Raw genomic sequence first — 25,775 nt, 5'->3', positions numbered from 1 at the left:
TTATGGTTTTTCCGAAGAGCAACTTCACTCTTTCCTGAAACAGCCCACCTCTTTTTTTTTTTTTTACATCTTTATTGGAGTATAATTGCTTTACAATGGTCTGTTAGTTTCTGCTTTATAACAAAGTGAATCAGTTATACATATACATATGTTCCCATATCTCTTCCCTCTTGCATCTCCCTCCCTCCCACCCTCCTTATCCCACCCCTCTAGGTGGTCACAAAGCACCGAGCTGATCTCCCTGTGCTATGCGGCTGCTTCCCACTAGCTATCTATTTTATGTTTGGTAGTGTATATATGTCCATGCCACTCTCTCGCTTTGTCACAGCTTACCCTTCTCCCTCCCCATATCCTCAAGTCCGTTCTCTAGTAGGTCTGTGTCTTTATTCCTGTCTTACCCCTAGGTTCTTCATGACATTTTTTTCTTAAATTCCATATATATGTGTTAGCATATGGTATTTGTCTTTCTCTTTCTGACTTACTTCACTCTGTATGACAGACTCTAGGTCCATCTACCTCATTACAAATAGCTCAATTTCGTTTCTTTTTATGGCTGAGTAATATTCCATTGTATATACGTGCCACATCTTCTTTATCCATTCATCCGATGATGGGCACTTACGTTGTTTCCATCTCCGGGCTATTGTAAATAGAGCTGCAATGAACATTTTGGTACATGACTCTTTTTGAATTCTGGTTTTCTCAGGGTATATGCCCAGTAGTGGGATGGCTGGGTCATATGGTAGTTCTATTTGTAGTTTTTTAAGGAACCTCCATACTGTTCTCCATAGTCAGCCCACCTCTTTGTCCTGCCAAATTATATCTTTCCCATCTCTTTGATTTTGGATAAAATTTATCCATGGAAACTTTTCTAGTTAACCCATAACGACCACACCCCTTGCATCTCTCTGATAGGTTAACACATTCTGCATGGATGTGTTAAGACATTGTTGAAACAGTCTACTGTATCTTGAGGCTATCTTTTATCCATCTTATCGCCTCTTTGTCCTTCCTGAGATAGTACTTCCTAATTTAATCTTATAGCCTTTCCAGAGGAATAGCTCATGACTGTTTGAGAGTGAAAGAATTCTGCAGGATGTTTGATCTGGGTCAGACCCTAGTGCTCATCTCCATAACCCTCTCATTTAGCTGTGCCCATGGCTGCCTGGATTGAAGACTACATTGTTCCAGCCTCCCTTGCAGCTAGCTGTGGCCATGTGACTAAGTTCTGGTCAGTGAGATGTAAGTAGAAGTGCCACATGTAACTTCCAGAAGTGATTTTTAAAGCAAGAAGGTGCTCCCTTTTAAGCCTTCTCTCCTTTCCAGTGGAGAGGGATGTCAAAATAATGGATGAAGCTTGAGGGACCATCTTAGACTATGAGGTGTGATCCCTATGCTAAAACTGGCAGTATAGCAAGATAGAGCCTGCGTCTGTGATGATTTTCTGCTGATGCATTTCTAGATACCTGCCCCTAGTCTTCTTTTATTTATCTATTTATTTATTTATTTATTTTAAAATTATTGATTGATTTATTTGGCTGCACCAGGTCTTAGTTGCAGCACATGGGATCTTTGTTGCCACGTGCAGGATCTTCAGTTGTGGCATGCGAACTCTTAGTTGCGGCATATGGGATCTAGTTCCCTGACCAGGGGTCGAACCCAGACCCCCTGTATTGGGAGTGTGGAGTCTTAGCCACTGGACCACCAGGAAGTCCCCAGGCTTCTTTCACATGAAAGAGAAGTAAGACATTTGCCTTGTGCAGGTCTTCATTATTTAGGGTTCCATTATTCACGGCCAAACCTAATCCTAACTGAATATAGTCATAAAAAAGAGCAAGATCTGGAGAATTACCAACAGGCCTCAAACAAGATTGACATATTAAAATCACTTTGGAGTGACAGTACCTCTCCTTATTTAAGCCATTCCCAGGAATTTGAAAGAAAGGAGCAAAAACATTCCAGGCTGGCATAATTCCACAAAACAAACTACCTGAGAAGATTCTTGCTGAGAATGCAGTGACGTGGGCATTACATACAGTAGAGAAACTGAGCTCCAAGAAGGAAAGTGACTCTCCCTAGACCACCCACCTCATTAGTTAGGCTCTGAACTCTCCTTCCTTGAGGCTCCTAGGCCAGTTCTTTTGCCTCAGCACGTCTTATCTGCAAATTTAATCCACTCTCCATCAGGGGAATTGGTTATACCCTGGGAAACTGTGCGGAAGCAGAGTGGAATATTCATCTTAGCTATAAGGCCATGGGTAATCAAACACTGAGCTTTCATCTACCACCCACAAAAGAGAAGTTTAGCTTTCAAAATGTCTGCAAAAAAAGTTCTTTCAAGTTGTGTCTTTCTGACTGTAGGAAATGAGTCCTGCATGAGATGATACATGATAAAACACTTTGTGTGGGGCTGAGAGGTGCAGTGGAAGGCAATACTCTCTTGTCTTCCCCGTGGAGTTAGAAATCTCCAGGTCCCAGGAGTTGACAGGTGGACCAGTCACAGTTATAGTTACAAAGTTGTGCTTGAGATCATGAAATGGAAACATAAATATGACAAACATTTTCTTTGGTACTAGAGGACAATTTCCCAGTGCACAGAGCTCTTCAAAAAACAATATTGCTATTTAAAAAAAAAAACAATATGCTGTTTCTTTCTACTAAATCTTTCAGCATATTTCTTATTCATTGCAAATTTCTAACACCTGTCTGTGTATAAAGGTGCTAAATCCGAGTTGGATATAACAAATCCTCATATAATGGGAGTTGTGCTTTTTCAAAGGCTTTCCTCCCCGTCGTTTCAGGAAAGTTGCCTATCTTAGAATCTCAGGTTTTTAACACTGACAGAAACCTCTTAGTTAAATATAGAGAGAATCTAATCCCTTCATTTATAAATGAGAAACATTGAGGTCCTACGAGAAGAAAGATTGTGCTACAGACTAGCTCAACTAGCTCTAGGTCAGAGCTAGTTGAAGTTTTAATAAGTATCTCTTCAACTGCTTTTAAATCTTTGAAGAGCAGATTAAAAAGAAATATAGGACTTCCTTGGTGGTGCAGTAGTTAAGAATCCACCTGCCAATGCAGGGGACACGGGTTCAAGCCCTGGTCCGGGAAGATCCCACATGCTGTGGAGCAACTAAGCCTATACACTACAACTGCTGAGCCTGTGCTCTAGAGCCCGGGAGCCAAAACTACTGAGCCCACGTGCCACAACTACTGAAGCCCACTCACCTAGAGCCCGGGCTTTGCAACAAGAGAAGCCACCGCAATGAGGAGCCTGCACACTGCAACGAAGAGTAGTCCCTGCTCGCCACAACTATAGAAAGCCCATGCATAGCAGTGAAGACCCAATGCAGCCAAAAATAAAGTTTATTAAAGAAAAAAAAACTTTAAAAAAAATATATTTTCTTCTGTTTTCCAAGCCACCCAGCAGTTCAGATGAGATCTCAGGTTTGGAATCATAAATATGGGACAACAAAGTACTACAATATACAATTCATCATATTTTTCTTTTACCCTGAAAGAACAAAATGTATCATAACCATTCATCCTTCCTCACCTTTGTCGTCAGCTTTCTATTCATGGGTTGAACTGGCTGTTCTTTGCACTGAGGTGTGTGTGTGAAGATGTCATGTATTAACAGCTAATTAGGAGCATTTCAGAGCAGAGGTCGGCCTCGCTAACACAAGTTTCTTTGTCACGGTGGTGCTGGATGCAGCTGCTGCTCTTAGGTGTCAACAAAGAAAGCCCAATACAGTGGAGACATTAGCCTAGGGCTAGAAGAAGCCTTCTGAGAGCAGCCAAAGTCCTCATTTGGAGCCTGCCATGTAGCTGTGTTGGCTGTTGGTCTGAGCAAACTGCTAGATGCCCGGAGGCCCCTAGTAACCCACTGCTAGCTCCAACACCTATTTACATGGAACAAACTACAGGCCCCCCAAAAGGGCAGCAAATACTTGTGAAAAGAGCCGTAGTGCTAAGAGAAGGAGACTGAGATTGTAGCCACCACTCTGCCTCTAACTGGGTGATGTTTCCATCCCATTCGCCTGCATTGTCAAAACAGTAGTTGGCCAAGCTTTCAGTCCTCAGACAGAAGTTATCAGGAAAAAGTAAAACAATTAATGAAATAGCATGCTTTGGGGGAAGAGGAGAGAGAATGACATATTAATATAACATAACTAGGAGGTGATAAGATCTACATCTTCTATCCATGATTTATCTGATTTACTACCGGCGGTATCACTAGTATATAAAATATCAAAGTTCTGTTTGATGCATTCCAGGGAATTCAATATTTTGCCTTCATTGAAATTGATTAGGGTGTGGTACTTTTCACTTTTCATTTCAGACATTTAGAATGAGAAGCAGCTGCTTTTCTAGCTTCAACTTAAGAAAAACAGCTAATGAATTTATCAGTATTTATTCAACAACAACTCAGTTTGCACAGGCCTGTGCTCAGCAATATTGGGATTAAAGCTTGGACCTGCCTGATTCTTGGAGTACATTTTAGACAGCATGTAAATTCATACAAATGCCCTATTGAGCACCTATTCTAGATGAGGCAAAGAAGGCTGTTTTGACTTTACTATTTTGAGATAGCCACTTGGTAATTGCCATTTTCACTTCCTTTTTTTTCCTTCATAGGGAACACAAAAATTTCAGAACTCTTGTCACTGGTGTTTAGTGAAAACTAATAGAAACTGATTGTCATACAGAACACAGGATATAAAGGATATAATTGGTTTCACAATTACTTAGTGCTCCCAAAAAACAAACCATAGGGACTTCTAGCTAAACACGGCAGATAAAACAAAACATGACCGAATCTCCATTCCCTCTCGAAGCCCCACTAAGATGACAGAGAATGAAAAAGCACACATCAATAAGGACCATGGGAACAAAAGAGGAAATAGCATTATTTTGAAAGCCAGAAAGCAGATGGATGGGCAATAACTGACTTACTAGACAGGAGAAAGCTGAATGGCAAGAGCCTGTAAGAAGCAAAGAAGCCTGTAAGAAGCAAAGCCAAAAATCAGGTTTGATGGAGCCACCGAGGCCCCAAGCGTCTCAGCAGTAGAGGCACCAGCTGCCTCCAAAGGGGTATGGGCAAGACTGACACCAGGAGGAGTGATTAAGAATCTGTTTAAGGAATACTTGGACCTAGATTCCCTATGGTATCCTGCCAGTGACTATACCTTCTCAACTCAGTACAAGATTCAGTACAAGACTGAATGTTTATTCTCAAAAGAGGTTGAGTGAGACTGCTCTGGATGATGGAATACTGGACACAGCTGAGGGCACTCGTGACAAATAGAAACCAGGGAGGCTAAGAGGGGCATCTGCAGACCAACTAGTGGCACCGCCAGCAACATTTGACCCCCAGAATGCTGCATGTGCACTGGCAGGAGAAAGGAGCCTTCCTCTCTGGGTAAATGGATCAGCCCAGGAGAGAGTGTCTACAGGTACTGGGGTAACTGTGGAAAGAGTGATGTCCACATCCTAATCCCTGAAGCCTGTGACTATGTTAGGTTACATGGCAAAGGGGAATTAAGGTAGCAGATGGAATTAAGGTTGCTAATCAGCCAACCACAATAGGGAGAGTGTCCTGGGTTATCCAGGTGGGCCAGTGTCATCACCAGGGTCTCTAGAAGTGGAAGAGAGAAGCAGAAGAGGTCAGAGTGATGTGATATGAAAAAGACTTGACCATTGTTACTGGCTTTGAAGAGGGAAGAAGAGGGCCAAAGGTGAAGGAATACAAGTGGCTTCTAGAACCTGGAAAAGGGAAGGAAATGGACTCTTCCCTGGAGGCTCCAGAAAGGAATGCAGCCCTGCCGACAACCTAATTTTAGCCCAGCAAGACGGAATCAGACATCTGACCTCCAGAACTGTAAGATAGTAAATTTGTGTTGCTTTAAGCAGCCAAGTTTGTGGTAATTTGTTACCGTTGCAATAGAAAACTAGTGCAGACACAGACTGTTGGGGGAGCCCAACAGTGAATCTCATTTGTTGCAAATCCCACACATACACTTTCATTCCTCAGACAGGAACTTTTTAGGACTTCTGCCACTAATGTTTTAGGACTTCTCTTGAAAATGGACAGCCAAGGAGTAACAGATATTTGAAGGAAATATCTAACATAAAAGGCAAAGTTCAAAATTAATAAACACCACAGAGGGAAGTGACCATTCAGGTAGCAGAAGAAAATATAAAAAACAAACAAAACTCTCAGAGAAATAAGAGAAGATATTGCATCCATGAAACAAGAACAGAGTGCTCTTGGAAAGGAACATTCACAAGACTTAAAGCACTCTTAGAATTTAAAAATATAATAGAATAAATAAATATTAAATAGAATGGTAGAGAAATAAAAATTTTAAAACTCCAAAAAAGAGGTCAATGGCAACCCATCGACATGGATCTCTGTTAAAGATATCAAGAATAGGTCTTACTTTAAGAGATACCAAGTAAAATTTAAAAGAAAACAAGAGGGTAAAATTGATTGCTATGCTCAGAAACACTTGGTAATCCAGGACAAAAGTTAAGTACAACACAACCAAATAAAGAATGATTGTCCATGTAACCAACAGAGATATCATTTGTCAAATCTCTTATGCCTGAATAGAAGGGCATATGATATTCTGCGAAGATAATGCTCATGAACTCCCAAAGCACCGTGTGACGGTTGGCCTGATGGATATGCTGTGGCATTCTGTCCTGGCCTCCTGCTGGCCCGCAGGCTTCTCAGTTGGTTTTGCATGGACAAGATATAAATACAATGAGGAAAGCTTTGATGGTCAGCCTGGTACCTTCACCTGCTATTTGAACTAAAATTTTGCCAGAACTACCACTGGAAATAAAGTTTTTGGGGCTCTGAGGGGAGTTGTGGATGGAGGCTTATCAATGCCTCACAGTACCAAATTATTCCCTGGTTATGATTCAGAAAGCAGGGAATTCAAAGCAGAAGTACCTCAGAAGCACATTGTGGCTCAGTTACCTTATGGAAGATGATGAAGATGCTAACAAGAAACAATTCTCCCAATACATAAAGAACAACATAGCTGCAGACATGATGGAGGAGATGTACACGAAAACTGTACTACTGTATGAGAGAATCCGGCCAATCAGAAGAAGCCTAAGAAAGAAGTTTAAAAAAAAAAAAAAGAGTTGGAACTGTTCCAGAATGTCTCTTGCTCAGAGGAAAGATCGAGTAGCTCAGAAAGCAAGCTGCCTCAGAGCTCAGGAGTGGACCACTGAGAGATAAATCAAACCACAATTTTCTATGAAGATTTTTCAGATAAAGACGATAAACTTATTGACAAAGCAGCGAAAACCACCACCACCACCACCAACAAAAACCTTCATAAAAGTAAAACAAGTGAAAACAGTTTTTAAAATAAGAGAAAATAAGATTAAAAAAATTATCTGTAAAGGATATCCAATAGAAGTCCCATAATAAGTGGAAAAGTTATTAGATTGAGTCAACATGCAATTAGATGAATGAAAAAGGACCCCTACTGAGATATATCATTGTCTTTTTTTCCCAGAAGTCCAGAAACAGAGATGAACCTGAAAAATTCTAGAGAAGAAAACCTGATTATGGACAAAGGATCAGGCATCAGACGGTCTCAGAGGTCTTAAAAATAATATTGGAAGTAGAAAAGCAGTGCCTTAACAATTCTGAAGAAAATAATTTCCACCTTAGAATTTCCATCCACGCTGTTAGACAGGTCTGCAGGTGGGGTAGCATTTCAAACATTCAAAGTCTCAAAAAGTTGCTGCCTATGCACCCTTTTCCAGGAACCTACTAGAGCATACCCTCCAAAATAAGGAGAAAGAAAGAGGACACCAGTAGACAAGAAACAGGATGTTCTACAGAAGAAAGTAGCCAAGGGAACCTCAGAGTGATTACTGTGCAACAGGGCCAGAGAAGACCGAGTCCAGATGGAATAGAAGGATGGAGGGCTCCAGAGGGATGACTCCAAGGGGGTGGGGGAGGAAATTGATCATTCATCTGTTGTTCTTAGGAAATGTATACTTACTGCAGAGTTTGGAGCTGAATAACTGGCAAGCACATAGAAAAGCTTCCGCAAACAACTCAAAACAGGACAATTATTTACTCTGAGGATCAGAGCAAAAATCCTCACGTAAGAAAGAAAATATAATCCTAGTTCACTATGAGGCCTAGTTATAAGTAAACGTCCATCATTGTAATAGGGTCAATATTAAATACTCATTTAACTCTGACTGGTGATATATGATATGTCCATGTAAAGAGGATGGTGGCAAGGGAGAGTACCTATGTGTACATATACTACTTGTGTGTAGTAGATTGCAAGAATGGCCACAATTTTCTTCTCCCTGTATCCTTCAGGATGAGACTTTATAGCACCTCCCATCAAGAGGTGGAGTCTATTCCTCTTCTACTCAAATCCAGCTGGCCTTGTGAGAGAATGAAGTGGGAGTACCAGAAAGCCAGTTCTGAGCCTGGGCCTCAGGAAGCTGCATCTGCTTCCACTCGGACCCTCGGGACCCTGTCCATCCTCTGTGTGAACATGCCTGGCCTCACCTGCTAGAGGATGGAAGAAGACCACGTGGAGAATGGAAGAGCCCCCCTAGCTGAGGCCACTCTGGTCAGCCAGCCCCCAGCCACCCCAGTAACTGACCACAGCTGACCATGAGCTCAGCCAAGACCAGAATTGCCCAGCCCAGTCCAGTTCAAACGGCTGATCCACAGAATTGTGAGTACATAAATGGCTGGTTTAAGCCAGTACATTTTGGGATGATTTGTTACACAGCAAAAACGAATTGATATTATGCGTATGTGTGCCTGTATGTCTACAGGAGGATGTTAATACAGTAAAGTGAAGTTTTTGTGTTCTATAGTGGGAAATCGTTACATCTATCTAAATCTGAAAAAGCAAGCAACACGAGAAGCAGATTGTTTGGAAACATGATGACAAAAGCAGTGAATGGATTTTAAAATGGATATCCAAGGAGTGTAAATCAGGGGTCGGGATGTATAGAAGTTTTCATTATAGGCTGTGTAGAATTGTTTGATTTTTAAAAATTAAGTACACATTTCATTTTGATAAAACTGCAAATTAAGTGGAAATAAAAAAGAAAAATAACTAAACTTTCCAGTTATTGGTAGTCAGCTGGTGTAGAGCATCGGCCATTGCCAGCAGAAGTCATGTGTTCAACAAATGCCCCAGCAGCTGGAGGCATTTCCTACTAACACCTTAAGCCACAACCAACCCAGTTTTCCCTTTTGATTAGTATTCAGTCTTCCAGCTTGCATACTTGTGGTTAGTACACAGTGGGATAATTGAAAAAAAAGCACATGAAAAGTTACATGCTGAGCCTCAGACACTGCAGGTGTTCTTTAGGTTGGTAGTCTCCATCCTAACAGAGTCAAATAAGGACCACAAACATCAAAACATAATGGAAAACTAGCTGCAACCAAAAGCAGGGCATGGAAAAACTGGTCACTAAAAATCATTCTGTGGTAACATTGTTGAATTGGCCTGGGGAAAAGATGGAGCAAATCACCGTGCTCAGCACAGCGAAGCGGCACTATGAAATCAAGACACACACAGCTGCAGCAGCAATATCTATTGTCAGACAATCACCCTCTTCTTCCCTCATAGTATACTTTCTGTGCTTTAAATGTACTTTTACCTTTGTGATGATTCTTTTTAAGTCTGTTTATAGAATTCTCTTTCCTCTGTTACGTTGGGAGAAAGTAAGTGATATTTTGAGAAGACACAGAGGGTAAAAATAAGATACTAGATTCTAAGTGATGTGTTTATTAGTCAGAATAGATAGATACTGTAGTAATGAAAACCCCCAAGTCTCTAGGACTTAACATCACAGGCTACATCTTCAAAGTTAGGTCTTCAGAAGAACTCTGGTTGTCTAATTCACTCAAGATCCGAGCTGATACACCCTGCCATGAGCACTTCCTCTCAAAGCTGACCGGAAGTGACACTCATCACTTCTGCTCATATTTTTTTAGCCACCTTCACATGGCTGTGTCTAAATTCAAATGGGTGGGAAAATGCAATTCTACCAAGTACCCAGAAGGAGAACTGGAATATTTGTGACATATGCCAACTCAATATGCTATTCTCCCTGCTGTTCAACATGGTCATACGTCACCTAGAATATAAATGAGTTATGTGTATTTTTAATCCAAAGTATAGGAACTTTTCCTCGATGAGTTTTACTCTGGAAAATTATTGTGCTTTAGAGGCAGATGATGCATCTGACTAAGGGGGGGGGCCTGGGAGGTTACATGAGGTTTGAAAGTTATGTAAAGTAATGTGGTTTCCTTTTTTTTTCTTCCTGCGGTTTAATGATGCAGCACAGTATTTGTAGACCAATCCTGGTCTTCCTCAAGTGGTTTCTGTAACAAGATAATTTTCTTTCACCCGATCACTAACCAGTTTGCTTTTGCTTCCAAGTAGAGCCTTATTTTTTGCCTAAATTTTGAAGACTGTGACTATGAGGGCACACCACTTTCTGCCTATTTAAGAAATAATCGGGGGGTTTCCCTGGTGGCGCAGTGGTTAAGAATCCGCCTGCCAATGCAGGGGACATGGGTTTGAGCCCTGGTCTGGGAAGATCCCATGCGCCACAGAACAACTAAGCCCGTGCACCACAACTACTGAGCCTGTGCTCTAGAGCCCACGAGCCAAAACTACCGAGCCCATGAGCCACAATTACTGAAGGCTGTGCATCTAGAGCCTGTGTTCCGCAGCAAGAGAAGCCACCACAGTGAGAAACCCGTGCAACAAAGAGTAGCCCCCACGCAGCAACGAAGATCCAACGCAAACAAACAAGAAAATTAATTAATTAATTAATTTTTTAAAAAAGAAATAATCCGAGGCTGGATGTAAAAATGCTAATGCATGCATGAGAAAACTTTATTTATTTAAATCTCAAAGCAACAGTTGCACTTTGAGAAGGAGAGGTTCAGGTGAGCAGGGCCTGTGGATCTGGAGGATCAAAGTGGAGTCTTCAGATGAGACAATGGAGTGGGGAAGGTGGGAAGTAGGTTTCCATCCCTGGGGACCAAGGAAGGAAACTTATTTTCCTACTGTTATTTTTAAAGAACTTCAGTGATAAGCACTGGGCTTCTCTCTTGCATCAGGATGGAAATAGAGAAGTAGGGGTTCTAAATATTTAGCCAAAGTCCCAAAACCCTTTGATAGTACAGCTTCAAATATGTCATGCATCACATCCAAGTATGGTTACACTTCCTTGCTAAAATCCAAACAACCAGAAAGCTGAAATAATCAGAACTCTTTATTGCCTGGCAGTAAGAAAAAAACACATGGCAAGTAAATCAGTTGAAATCAGGCATACCTTCAAAAGAAAAGCAATTATCAGAATGTTACAGGGTTGGGACTGATTTCAGCCAAATTTCCTAACTTCTTTAAAACATATGGCACATTCAGGCAGAAATAAACTTCGCTGAGATGAACCATTTACCACATGTGGCTCATTTTGAACTCTAAAATCTTTATTATGGAAGGTTCCATCTAGTCAGAATTATAAGCAATAAGTTCTTTAACATGAGGCCTAAGGAGATCTGTTGTGAATATTTGTTGTGGATACTCAGACCCATAAGTATGTGCCTTAAACTTTAAACCATCTATTCAGGATTCTGAGAGAACCCTCTAGTTCTTACTCATGAACATGCTGGTGACATGTGACAACCAGGGGTCTGAAGGAGTGATCTGAGCTGGTCTGCTAAAATCGCCTCTATTTGAGAACCGTGGGGCTAGACCACTGCTGTCTTACAGAAATATGATGCAGGACGTTAAGTGTGAGCCTCAGAAGTAATTTTAATTTTTCTAATAGCTACATTAAAGAAACATAAAAAATAAACTCGCAAAATAAATTGTAATATTTTTTATTTAACCCAATATATCCAAAATATTATCATTTCAACAGGTAACAATATAAGAAATTATACATGAGGTATTTTCCATAGTGTTTTTTTTTGTTTGTTTTGGTTTTTGCGGTACGTGGGCCTCTCACTGCTGTGGCCTCTCCTGTTGCGGAGCACAGGCTCTGGACGCACAGGCTCAGCGGCCATGGCTCACGGGCCCAGCCGCCCCGCAGCATGTGGGATCCTCCCAGACCGGGGCACGAACCCGTGTACCCTGCATCGGCAGGCAGACTCTCAACCACTGCGCCACCAGGGAAGCCCCATCGTGTTTTTTTTCCCCTGCTAAATCTTTGAAATCTGGTGTATAATTTACACTACAGGACATCTCAGTATGGGTGAACCTCCCTTCAAGAGCTCAGTAGCTACATGTGGCTAGTGGCTATCTTGTTGGATAACACGGGTCTAGATGGCTGTTAAGGACTTTGTGTTTGTCCCTCCAGAATTTATGTGTTGAAACCTAACCCCCAATGGACGGTATCAGGAGGTGGATTGGGGATGTAGTTATGTTTAGATAAGGTCATGAGGATGGAGTTCCGCCCGCCCTCACCCTGCCACGCTGGGTTAGTGTCCTTATAGGAAGAGACTAGAGCTTGTTCTCTCGGCCATGTGAGGATACAAGGGGAAGACAGCTGTTTGCAAACCAGGAAGAGGGCCTCACCAGACACCAGTTTTGCCAAAGCCTTAATCTTGGACTTCAGCCTCCAGAAATGAGAGAAATAAATGTTGTGTAAGCTCCCCCAGTCATGGTATTCTGTGATAGCAGCCTGAGCAGACTAAGTGGCTTTGCTTTTTTCCACTATCAGTTTGAATGCCATGGTTCTCTGTCTCTGTAGTTAGAATGTAAGTATTAGAAAGGCAGGGACAGGGCTTCCCTGGTGGCGCAGTGGTTGAGAGTCTGCCTGCTGATGCAGGGGACATGGGTTCGTGCCCCGGTCCGGGAGGATCCCACATGCTGCGGAGCAGCTGGGCCCGTGAGCCATGGCCGCTGAGTCTGTGCGTCTGGAGCCTGTGCTTCGCAATGGGAGAGGCCACAACAGTGAAAGGCCCGCCTACCGCAAAAAAAAAAAAAAAAAAAAAAAAAAAAGAAAGGCAGGGACCAAAACTTATGCTCACAGCCGTAAATCCATTGCCTTAGCACAGTGCCTGACACAAAATCAGCACCTATTGTTGAATGAATATGAGTACACGTACGCACTCTCTGTCAACTGCGTCCTCTTGCTTCCTGTGCTGATGGAAAGGGCGGATAGAGCACAGGCCTTTCTGCTTAGTCACTTCATGCCAGCTTTGTGTGGGTACATTTGTACCTAAAGAATTGCCCAATGAGAACTAAAGATAGGACTTCTTTGATTTATCAAAAAAAAATTATATTTGGGGGGAGGGTGAAATAGGTAAAGGGAATCAGCTGTATGATGATGGATGGAAACTAAATTCTGGGTGGTGAGCAAGCTGTAGTGTATATAGAAGTAGAAATATAATGTTGTACATGTGAAACATATAATGTTATAAACCAGTGTTACCTGAATCAAAAAATAAATTTAAAAATTATATTCAGAATATGATTACTGTTAAATACATGGTATGAAACAGTAAACATCGTTATTGCCAATTTATCACAATGTTGGGTTAATTCCGATTCTCTACCAAGCATTCTGGAGGAATGGTAAATTTGAAATTTTGTTGTTTTGTTTCATCATATTAGGTTTTTGGATGAATCCTATTCTAATACTGGTTAATAGAACTGTGTGCAACAAAGAGGGTAAAAGAAACCTCAATGATGGCCATTCTTCCCTGTAAAGACCTTTTTTTTTTTTTTCATTTAAGAGTACCATTTAGAGAATTAAAACAGGTCGCAGAGTAGCACTTGAATACGAGCTAGCATAGCTGGGTCTGTTTCTTCCTCACTACGAATGATCTCTTCTTTGTATGTATTTTCCTTTGTGTTGTTTCATCGGTGAATCTTCTTTCCCAACAACCATCCCCAAAAATGCTGATGAAATGATAAGACACCTCCACAGCAAATGGTTTTCCTTTAATTCTTTCATTCTAAAACAGAGAGTTTTAGAAATTTCTAATACCATCTCCTTTCCAAATCTTCAAGATCATCAGACTTCTTTGGGGTGGGGAGCTTTTTAAAAAGATTAAAGGGACAGAAAATGTAGACAATGGAAATGACAAAAAATATAATAAATAAAGAGGAGTATGAGATTCGGGACATTTCCAAACAGGAAATAAAAAGCAATATGGAAGTGTGTCAGGCAGTTGATTAGTAAACACATGTTATTTTTCTTGAAAAAGAAGTATTAAAGGACTTCACCTCCAGAGATTATATTTCATTGGCTCTGGTGTGGGTCCTGATCATTGCATGTTTTTAAGTCTCATGGGTGATTTTGATGATCAACCATAGTTAAGAACCAGTGGTTTAATTTCCTATATAAATTAAAAGAGGGGGTATATAATAGGGAGATATATCCTAAAATCCGTTGTTTTTCTCTTATGAGACCTTCTCTGGGCAAAGTGAGGTCTAGTCCAGTAGTGGATCCTGGACATAAATGAGGGTTAATGAGAAATACTTTGAGCTAAAAGTGAAGACAGCCAGGTTTGATTTTGTTACTGACAACCTGTCTTTAAACAAGTCATTTATTCTTGCAATCAGTTTTTCTACCTGCAAAATGGATTTTGCAAGCAATGGCCCTTACTTTATGTTTGTTGAAAATGTGATTTGAAATGTATTTAGGCTGTGGAAGTTACCTTAATTAAAACTGTTATATCAATAATTACTCTGATATATAAAACAAAAGATCAGACTTGCTTCTCAGTATTTCCCCCCAAACATTTTCTTGCTACTTTATTCATTGGTGGAAGATCCTTTTTATTGTTCTCATGAGAAATCATCCTAAGACTTAGTCTAAGGATGGAGGCATAGACAAACACAGCAGGATCCCAGATACATAACAGAGATAGGCACAAATACACATGGTTTCTCTGATCTCTAGTAAAATCTCAAATTAACACAAAATTAGTTCCAAAAAATTATTTCTTTATTGTTTTATAGTATATTTTCAAATATATGTTTTTTTCCTTATTTGGATAATATTTCATAATTAATGCAAAAAATTTAAGGCATTTAAAGCATCCTTTTGTTAATATTTTTAAATGGTAGGGCTAATTTCAGTGAGACATAAAAGAAAACTGTGGTTAATAACTAAGCATGAAAACATGGCTAGTTAGAATTAATTTGCATATGTAAACTTAATGTTTATTTTATTCAAATCGAGAAATTTGCATAAAAATTGAAGGGCATTTCTTTTATGTCATGTTTTCATTTTGTTAAAGCTCTGATACTTTATAAATATCGCAATGGCTCCAAGCAGTTATTGTTCTGATATAACAGGGTGTTATAGTGATAGCTCAAATTTTGTGGTGAATTCATTTTCGTGGAAAGCCAGTATTATATACTCCATCAAGTGTGTTTAGGATCTATCTTCAGGGAAGATAGATAGAAAAAACACATACTTAACGTATCTATGTAAAATCAGAATGATCTAGAAAGATGGAAGGTAGTATCAGCCAGCATTGGGCTGTCTTGCCAAGAGGATACTTCTCTGATTGGTTTATCACTCATGAGAAGAGGCGCACACGTGGAAGCCATCTCAGATCGAAGCCAGCACATATGCCTCTTGTAAAATACCACCCTCTGAGGCAGTGGAGAAAAGCTCTTTATTCCCATCCCCACCCCATTTCCTGCAACTTGTGAAGTCACAGAATTTGGGGAAATAGTGACGCTTCCTGGCCTAGATTAAGCACCATCTGGGAACTAGAATGAGCTGCCTGGTGCTGCCACCACCGCTTTCATCTGCCACATTCTCGGAAATTCATCACCCATAGGGTGATTCTAGCCAATGCAAGTCACTGTCATCCACGGGGAAGAGAAAGACAGACTAGGAAGTGAGTCCTGCCCAAAACGTCCTCCTGGCTGCTTCTCTGTGCTACCACATCCGGTGTCAAAAGGCCTTAGGCTGACTTCCAAGGCCACCAGTAATTTGGTTCCACCCTGCCCGCTTCTCTCCCCTGCCAAATTGGTCTCAGTGATCTCTGAACAGACTCCTCTCTGCCTCTGTCCTTACTGAGATTGTTGCTCTTCCCTGTTATCCTTCCAGGGGGCGGCCCAAGTCTCGAATCTCCAACAAGTCTTCCCTCATTCCTCCAGCTCACACTACAGTTCCTCCCTTCTGACCTTACAATTTTGTCTGTAACAAGTAATTTAGAACCTAATTACATGCTAGGAGGTATTGTCTTTTGACTGTTTCATGTGTTAATTTTAGTTCCCCAATTAAATTGTAAGCTCCAGAGGATAACTTTTGTGTCTAATGTCTATTTGCTAAACTCTCACTTTCCCTTTCTTCTGGTAACCATCGGAGTTCTAAGTCCTTAATAGGTGTTCAATAATTCATAGCATCTTAGAGTTGGGACTTTTAAATCCAGATAATAGATGGCCATAATGCTTTGCCCTCTTCCGTCCTCCCTTCCTTCCCTCCCTCCTCCAGTCTTTCCTTCCTTTTTTCCTTCCTCCTTCCCTCCCTCCTTCCCTTGCTTCCACATTTATGCTGAGTTGAAATCTCTCCACCTTTAACTTTTATTAATTTATTCATTCAACCAAGATTCTCGAGCACCTACTGGGAGGTGGACCTTGCCAGGCTCCGGGGATATAAAGGTGACTATGACCTGGCTCCGTCTCCTGGGAAAGGCAAACCAGTGAACACAGGGCAATGTGAAAAGAATTATGCTGGAGGGAGGTTTAAAGTTGCTGAGAGAGCACCTACCTCCCCCTGAGGTCACAGCTTTGCAGTCTTGCAAGGTCAAAACAGATCATTACTAAGGCTTAACTAGCATTGATTCAATCGTGAAGACCTACTACAGATTCTTAGCAGGGAAATGGCTAAGGCTGACTTAAAATCCTACAAGGAAGTTTGCAAATTATGTACCAGTTGTTTTTGCATCATTTTCTTGATAGAAGCTGCAATCTGAGAGATGTTGTTTTGTCACCAACTTCTAAGACATTTTATCCCTTCCTGGGTTATCATAAAGAGTAGAGGTAATGTATGTAAAGTATCTACTGCTGCAGTAATGACAATTATGAGTAAAATAAGTTTAGTATTATGGAGAGCTTACTATTACTATTGGATACTATTAGATATTAGCAGAGGTAGATGCTATTTTAAGCTATTTATCATATTAGCACTTCTGATTCTCACAAAATCCCAATGTACTACTATTACGGCTGATTTATAAGTGAGAAACTGAGATTTAGAAGGTTAAGGAAGGTCACTCACTACATGGCAAAGCTGGGATTCAAAACTGGGCAGTCTGGTGCCAGAGCCCAGCACTCCAGCTTTTGCTACTATTGTCTGTAGGGCCAGTAGAACAGACATTTAAAACAGAAACTGTCTTAGAAAATTCGGTACCCATGCTCTTGGTAGTTTCCAGTGGGTGGGCTAAGCAGAAGGGACACAGGATCGTCTGTGAACGTGTAAGAGGGGCGAAGTGGGGATTGAGAGGACAGCTACTGGGCTGGCACCGTCTGTCATGAACTCCAGCCCTCTCGCCCTTGCTCACCCATGGCCCCAACTCACACACAAACTCCTGGGGCCCACTTGAGCTCCTAGGCAATGCCATTTCTCTTCCACACTGCTGGTCTGCTGTCAAACTTCCAGATGTCGCTTGCCTGGCTTTTAGAAACCAGGGTTCCTTTCTTGTTTTCTAATTCTGCCATCTTTACAGCAAACACACAGTAGTTTGGGAATTCTGTCTTCCCCCTCCACCCTTTCATCTTCAATTTCAACCAGGAACGGCAATAGATTCATTAGATAATAAAAGCTAACAGCATGTTATTCCCAAACACCATTGTTTAAAGTAAAAATTACAGTTGTCCCTTGGTATCCACAGGGGACTTATTCCAGCACCCATGCAGATACCCAAATCCAAGGATGCTCCAAGTCCCTTGTATAAAATGGTGTAGTATTTGCATATAACTTATACACATCTTCCCTTATACTTTAAATCATCTCTAGATTCCTTATAATACCAAATACAATGTAAATGCTATGTAAATAATTGTAAATACAATGCATATAATTTTTAGCACATGGCAAATTCAAGTTTTCCTCTTTCAGAACTTTCTGGAACTCTCTGGAATTTCGTATTTTGAATATTATCCATCCAAGTCCAGTTGAATCTTGGGATGCGGAACCCACGGATATGTAGGGGCTCCCATACCCTTTTGTTTTAGTAAAACCCCAGCTTCAGGGTACCACTGAGGACTGGCTGCCAGAACAGAGGTGAAGAAGCTTTGGGGGCTTCTGGAAAGTGGAGCTGTGGAGTGGGCCTTAGGTGAAGATGAGGAGGCCATTGCAGGTGGGATGGAAGAGAAAGGAGCGTCTGGTTTCTCTCTCACTCTCCTCCCTTCGCCCCTTTTATCTATTCTGATGTCATAGACGCTGCCCTTGCCCAGCCGGTGAGATAAGGGGTCATGCCTGACAGTAGCAGCCAGAGGCTGGTGAGGGCAAGGGACCAGGCGGCTGCTCTAGGCCTGCTTATGTGCAAGGGACAGATAAAAGCTAACTGGCCCAGTGAATTGCACTGGCCTGCATTTTTTTTTTAACAAAATTCAAATGCCCCATTTTAACGTTTAGAAATTAGACATACAATGCAGAATCACTGTAGAAAAATCAGGATGACTGTTAATCTAGACAGCACTTTTTCTGATCTCTTTTTGTTACATCCAAATAGTGGAATCTGTGGTCATCTCAGCTGCCCACTCATCATTTGTGGTTTTATGCTAACTTCAGATTTGAGGGATAATCTTAGATTTATTTATTTATTTATTTAAAAAATAAATTTATTTATTTATTCATTCATTCATTCATTCATTGGCTGCGTTGGGTCTTTGTTGCTGCTTGAGGGTTTTCTCTAGTTGCGGTGAGCGGGGGCTACTCTTCGTTGCGGTGTGCGGGCTTCTCATTGCGGTGGCTTCTCTTCATTGCTGAGCACGAGCTCTAGGCGCACGGGTTTCAGTAATTGTGGCATGCCAGCTCAGTAGTTGGGGCTCGCGGGCTCTAGAGCGCAGGCTCAGTCATTGTGGTCCACAGTTGTGGTGCTTAGTTGCTCCGTGGCGTGTGGGATCTTCCCGGACCGGGGCTCGAACCCGTGTCCCCCACATTGGCAGGAGGATTCTTAACCACTGCGCCACCAGGGAAGCCCCATAATCTTAGATTTAGATCGCCCTGGGTTCATGAATATAAAGGACTTCAATAACTCCTTTACTCCTAGTCCAGGCTAGAAACAGAAAGTAGAATAAAATTATCAAAATAAAAATAACAAGGCAAGACAAACTTTCAGAACCAGCATTTTAGCTTTTTCAATTGAATGTATTCACAGCCCATTTTCTTTCTTTCCCTTCCCCCTCCCTCCCTCCCCTCCCTTCCTTCCTTCCTTCCTTCTCTCTCTACCCCCCTCCCCCCCATCTCTCTCCAGCAATGATTTTGCCAACCTGTAGAGAAACGAGTTGTCTCAGGAGCATTAAATATTATAACTGATAACAGTGAACTATGAACAGGGAGTTGGCCCAGAATTTCATACAGCTGAAAAATAATTCCACGGAGAGCTAGATAATATGAGGACAGAGGAATCCTGAAGTGATAATGGGAATTGTGTTCAGGTAACCTTGAATCCAAGAGAGCAGCTTGCAAGGAAAGTCTGAAGCTGATGACTGCTTTTTATGTGGAGAGAAAGGGAAAAGGTATGGATTTACTGCTCAAAGTTCACTCATTCCTTGGCTGGCCACTGGGCAGAGTTCTGGGGGACAGGACACCTCGGTACTGGAGTTTTGGGGATTCCATACACCACATCTATATTGTGCTAGGTGCCATGGTGGATAAAAACTAGAGCTTGCCTTCTTAAGGAATCATAGTCCCCCCAAAGTGCCTTCTGGTTCTTGGTTTGCCAAGTAAATGTATAGAACTGTATCCTGTGAATGTGAAGATGGGGAGGGAAGTCAACAAGGGACCTAAATTCTAAGCCACATGCCCAAAGGAAATGGTCTTCCCATAGATAAACACCATGTTCATAATTGGAACCAAATCAACTACAAGCCTGTACTTTGCTTCTTGACTAATGGCAGGTAACCTTAGGGAAAAAAAAAAAAGATAATTACTAGAGGCAGAATAATACAAAATTAACAACCACAGAGACCAATTTAAGGGGAAGTTCCTCCCCTGGTTCCTTTATTTGTGTATTCCACAGCTGCTTTCCCATTGCTCAAAAGGTAATTAAGAGGTGATAATGATATGTATCCCCCTTATCAAAGTCATTAACACATTATTATTGTTGTGAGCAGGCTAGCTATTGCTTGGTCGTGGAGATGCCACTTTAGGAGAAGAGTCTTTATTGCTCTACCAGAGATTTCTGCCGTGATGAAGAAATTACAGTTTGGGGATGAATTAGCAGGTTACATTCTCTGTGACTCTTGAGTGTCTGATCTCCCAAAACCTTGTGGGTTTCTGGGAACCCCCAAGGCCATTCTGACTCTCAATTTAACCGACAGCTTTCCTCCTTTCTGAGCTGTTCTCTGCCAATCAGGAATGGAACTACCTCCTATCCATCAAATTGCACATCTATTGTACTTGAAGATTTGGCTCAAACCCCCCTATCCTTGGTACCTTCTCTGAATCTATACTCAGATAAAGACTCTACAAATTCTCCTAACATCAGTTGGTTTCCCTGCTTTGGTGAGCAAGTGCTACCATGTACAGATTCACTCAGACTGCAGTAAAGTTTTGTAGTTATGTAATCTCAAACATCTTGGGAAAATGTGGGCGTATCTGCTTATGGAGCTTCTCACATTTTAAAGATATCTACAGATTGGAGAGGAGAAGGGGGAAATGCATTCAGATTGGTTCTGAAATCTCCTAGGCTTTGTTAGATTAGAAAATGGTCTGTGTGATTTTTCTCAGATTTGTGTTTAAATTGTACGATCCTTAAGGGCAGAAGTGTATCCGATTTGTTGATCATAAACCTCCTTAGAACCAGAGTTACGGCAGCTTAAAAATAACTTCAGATGTATCCAAATAAATGTATATATTTTAAGAGTCAAATATTACTAAAGCACTTTAAAAAATAAAGACAAAACCCACAGTTATTCTCCTGCCCCGCCCCCTTTACCATTAGTCCCTGCAGGTAGCTACTTTAAATTAATTTTAGCAGTTTCTTCTGGTATTTACTTCCATATTTCTAAGTCATATATGTGTCTGACTAGATCCTGATTTAGTGACTATTACAGTTGGGGAGGACTTAAGTCTCCTATCCCACAACACTGCTTCCTCTTGTTCCCTTTTTCGGTTAAATCAATATTCAGGATTTATATTATTATAACTGTATAAATAATGTTCTCCACTGAGCTAACATTACACTATAATTACCTTTCCTTTCTTGTACAACGTTTTGTTTTTCTTGGAGTTAATAATTGCCTTGTTTTTTCCATCAGCCAGGCTTTGTATATAACTATCCCCAACTTTCAACAGTGTCCCCCAAACTTTCCACATAGTAATATAGAACAGGTACTCTATCAGAGTCTAAATACCTCCTTTCTGGGACCCTTGACGTCTTTTTTCCAACCTGGACTGGTTTTTCTCTTGGGCTCCACTGTTCTCCCAGGACTTCCCTCTGCCATCATCCTGTTGAGTCTCTTCACCTCCTTCCTGGGCTGGAGCCTCTCCTTCTTGGTTCCTTCCTGGTTTTCCTCTTTCTTGCTTTACTCCCTCATTTTGGTGGCACACCCTTCCTGAGAAAGGGTGCATGTGAGGTAAATTTACTGAGAGCTTTCCTGCCTGAAAATATCTTTATTCTACCCTTGCATTTGTTTGATAGTTTGGCTGAAATTTGAATTCTAGGTTAAAAATAATTCTCACTCTGAATTTAAAGGCATTGCACCATTATCTTCTAGCTTCCAGTGTTTCCATTCACAAGTCTAATGTCATTCTGATCCCCCATGATTTTTATGTGAGTGTTGTGTAGTTCTGTAGTTCTGAAATTTCAAAATGATATGCCTTGGTTGGGTCTTATTGTGTTGGTCATTAAGTGGTCCTTTTAATCTCAAGTTCCACATCCTTTTGGATCTTTTCATCTAAAGACCCATATCCTTCGGGTCTATGAAATTTTCTTGTAGTGTTTCTTCAATAGTTTGTTTCTCCCTATTCCCCAACCCCCCTGATTTTTCCAGTGGAACTCTTATTGGTCAGTTATTGACCCTTCTGGATTAATCTCATGTTTTCTTATCTTTTCGCTCACAAATGCCTGCTTTATCTTTCTGTTTTGCGTTCTGGAAGACTTCACCTACTTTGTCTCCCAAACTTCCTACTGATATTTTTAAAATATCAGGGCCCATATTTTTAATTTCTAGGGAATTCTTCGTGTTCTAGGATTGTTCCTTTTTTTATAGCACCTGTGCTATTTTATAGATGCAATATGTTTTTTTAACCTGTGGATGTTCAGCATACTTTATTTGAAGTGTTCTTCTAATCCCTGCATTGTCTCTCTTCCCTCTGGTTTTCTTGTTTTCTGTTTGCTGGTTTTGTCTCTCTCTTTCATGTTGGAGGTTGTCCCTCAAATCTTGTGATCCTTGGCTACAAGGGAATCACACGTGAGCTGAATGCTCTGTGTGTATGTAAGGCTCACCAACTGAGGGGTTCACTATAGAATGATAGGGCAGTAAGCCAACATTTTTATTAGTGTATCCCTGAATTCTACAGGTCCTTTCCTTAAGCCCTTCAATTTCTCGACAGGAGGGCTTTCCAAAGCTTTCTGGGGATTATAAACCTGGCTGTGGCCTTCTGGGTGGTAGGTGGGAGGAGGCTAGAAGAGTTTGGTGATCAGACTCTTGCTAATGGCCCCTGTTTCTCTGTCTTCTGTGCCTTGGGTCCCTGGTCCTGAGCCTGTTTGGTTCAATTTTTTGAGAGAATAAATCACCTGTCTCTGGAGGTGGGAGGTAGGTCATGATGAGACCTAAGGAGCTGGCTGCCTTATGTTGACTTTCAGTCACCCTTGACCTCATGCCTGTATCTTCTGCACGCTCCACACCTCCAGTTCCTGAGCCTTCCCGGAGTTCTGAAGGATGGCTAGCTTGTTCCTTATTGGGTTGCCTCTATGGGCACATAGAATCCAGCCTTTTCTGTTCTGCTTAAACTGTTATCATTCCTCCAGTAGTTTTCATTATAGCAGATATTCATTGCCATCCTCATCCACTGATGTCCTCTTTGCTGTTGTATTTCTTGTGGGTTTATACTTTTGTATTCTTTTACTGATTCGGTTTCCAGGAGGAAGTGGAGATAAATATATATGTATGTATTCAGTGTCTCACATTTAGTTGGATATGAATTTTGTAACTTGATTGACGATTGCTTCTGAGTTATAGCTTATTTTTTAAGGGATGTCAGACCTTATATTGATAAGTGAAATCAGAGTGGGAATTTAAATATCATATTAACATAGCATTTATTTCAAGGTTAATACATGCAGACCCAGTCTTCCCTTATAAATTAAACAATATGTGAAAGTTGGATGTACTAACTAGGTTAGACCAGGACCAGGGTTTGTTTTATTCAGTTTTGTATCAACCATTCTCCTAGGAGTTAGCCCACAGACTTCTTTTTTTTAATTTATTTATTTTTGGCTGCATTGGGTCTTTGTTGCTGCGCTCAGGCTTTCTCCAGTTGTGGCGAGCGGGGGCTACTCTTCATTATGGTGCACAGGCTTCTCATTGCAGTGGCTTCTCTTTGTGCGGAGCGTGGGCTCTAGGTGCACAGGCTTCAGTAGTTGTGGCACGTGGGCTCAGTAGTTGTGGCTCCCAGGCTGTAGAGCACAGGCTCAGTAGTTGCAGCACACGGGCTTAGTTGCTCCGTGGCATGTGGGATCTTCCCGGACCAGGGATCGAACCCATGTCCCCTGCATTGGCAGGTGGATTCTTAACCACTGCGCCACCAGGGAAGCCCAGCCCACAGACCTTTAACGAATAAACTTAAAAACAACAACAACAATGAACTAATACAGCTGCAGTTTTCTTCTTTTCTTCAGTAAACATTTTAATGATCAACTAAGTGCAATAAACTTCTGTATGAGCTGGAAATATCATGATGAAGGAAAAAGAGTCCTTAGCCTGGAGAGCTTCACAGTCTAGTGAAAGAGACTGTCAAGAAAACAGCTAAATATCAGGCAATGTAATTCATCTTAGTTTAGAAATATGCACCCAGTGCAATGGAAGTACCATTTCCCCCTGAAGGTGACAAAAATGCCTAGGTCAGTTTTTCTTGATACTCTTTATGTAGGATCCAAGGCTCTGGCTAGTGTGAAGGTTGGAAATGAGTCCATATAGCTATGTGCTCTATCCTAGATATGTAGCTATATGTGATAGATAGATGATAGATCAGATAAATAGATAAACAGATAGATAGACGCTATATTTTAGCAGGCCCAGTACCCTAGGGGAGCATCACCAGAGATAGATAGAAGCTCTGAATACATCTTCTCCTCCTCATGGAGAGACTCCCCAGGCTATGCCCTTCAGAGTTGGTCCAGTGGTATGCATGGGTTCAAAAATGCTCCTCAGTGCTGACCAGAATCCTAGGTAGGCTTTGGAAGTGATGGTATTATTACCATAATCATATCATTGTTATTATTTCTAAACATGTCTGTGATTAATCTTTGAGGGCAGGTTGAAGGTCTTCTTCATTCCAGGAGGCCCTGTGGTGCAGTGCAAAGAATATGGTCTTTTGCAGGGGAGCTGGGTTTGAATTCCACATATTGGCTGTGTGACTTTGGTCAATTACTCAATCTTGCTACACCTAAATTTACTGCTATATCAGATTGAGATAATAATACCTAACTCCCAGATTGGTGGTATTAAATGAACAAAGCCAGATAAAGGGTTATGGGCATTTCTTGATGGCAAGTAGGTGCAGAATAAATGGTAGATATTATTTTTTCTTCCTTCGCCATCAGGGGGTGAACCTCTCAAATGGAGAGACCATATGCTCTTCTTACATGTAGCCCCGCCCTTGGTGCAATGCTGGGCATGAAGTTGGCACTTAATGCATATTTAATGAATGAATGAATAAATCAAAGAATGTTTGGATTATACAAGTTGAGGTTATTTTCCTGACATGTGAATCATCATCATTTGCTATTTTCTTCCTTTAGAATTTATTTTCTTAACTATTTGCTGATCCTATATACCACTATTCTTTTCTGAGCTCCTGGATTACTGGTTCTCTAGTGCTGCAAATAAAGCTAAGTGCTAAGTGCTGCTAAGTGCTAAGAGCTAAGTGCTAAGAGCTGCAAATAGAGCTAAGGAACACTAACATTATTTTTAAATGCCCAAATAGCACTTCAAATCCAATACCGTGGTTCGGAATGAAAAGAGGCAACAGATTGTCTCCATTCTTCATTTAAAAGACCCTTTGGCAATCACTTCCTTTGGCAGGTCTGCAGATAAGAGTCTTTGGCTGTGAGTCTCTGCAATGAGAATAAAGGGCGAGAAGAGATGGTGAGATGAAGAGTTCATGTGTCTTTTTTTTTTTATCATGTGTCTTTTCATGCACTGGTAGCTTTCATCCACAGAGCTGGAGTGGGGCATTTCCTGTCAAATCTTCCATTCACTCTTCCATTCATGAATGCAGGAGCAATGTTTGGCTAAACAGCCTTTGTCATTTTCTAGCTTGGGCAATTACATTATATTAGGGCAATTTATTTTTAAAAAGTTCTAGCCTCAGTGTCATCC

General features: G+C 41.2%; 1 protein-coding gene and 1 pseudogene across 3 annotated transcripts in view; one reads left to right on the top strand and one right to left on the bottom strand.

The window, feature by feature from the left end:
• The window catches only part of LOC309813318 (uncharacterized protein), a 172,148-nt gene that overhangs the window by 16,308 nt on the left and 130,065 nt on the right, over positions 1-25,775 (bottom strand). The window lies entirely within an intron of this gene.
• LOC309813822 (large ribosomal subunit protein uL18-like) lies at positions 6,544-7,255 on the top strand (annotated as a pseudogene). The gene has a single exon. The product of its transcript is annotated as a large ribosomal subunit protein uL18-like (transcript).

Source organism: Mesoplodon mirus (assembly GCF_964341445.2).
Source record: "Mesoplodon mirus genome assembly, chromosome: 12".
Classification (NCBI taxonomy): Eukaryota; Metazoa; Chordata; class Mammalia; order Artiodactyla; family Ziphiidae; genus Mesoplodon; species Mesoplodon mirus.
Note: the sequence above shows the minus strand (reverse complement) of the source record. Positions and strands in the feature narration are given on the sequence as shown.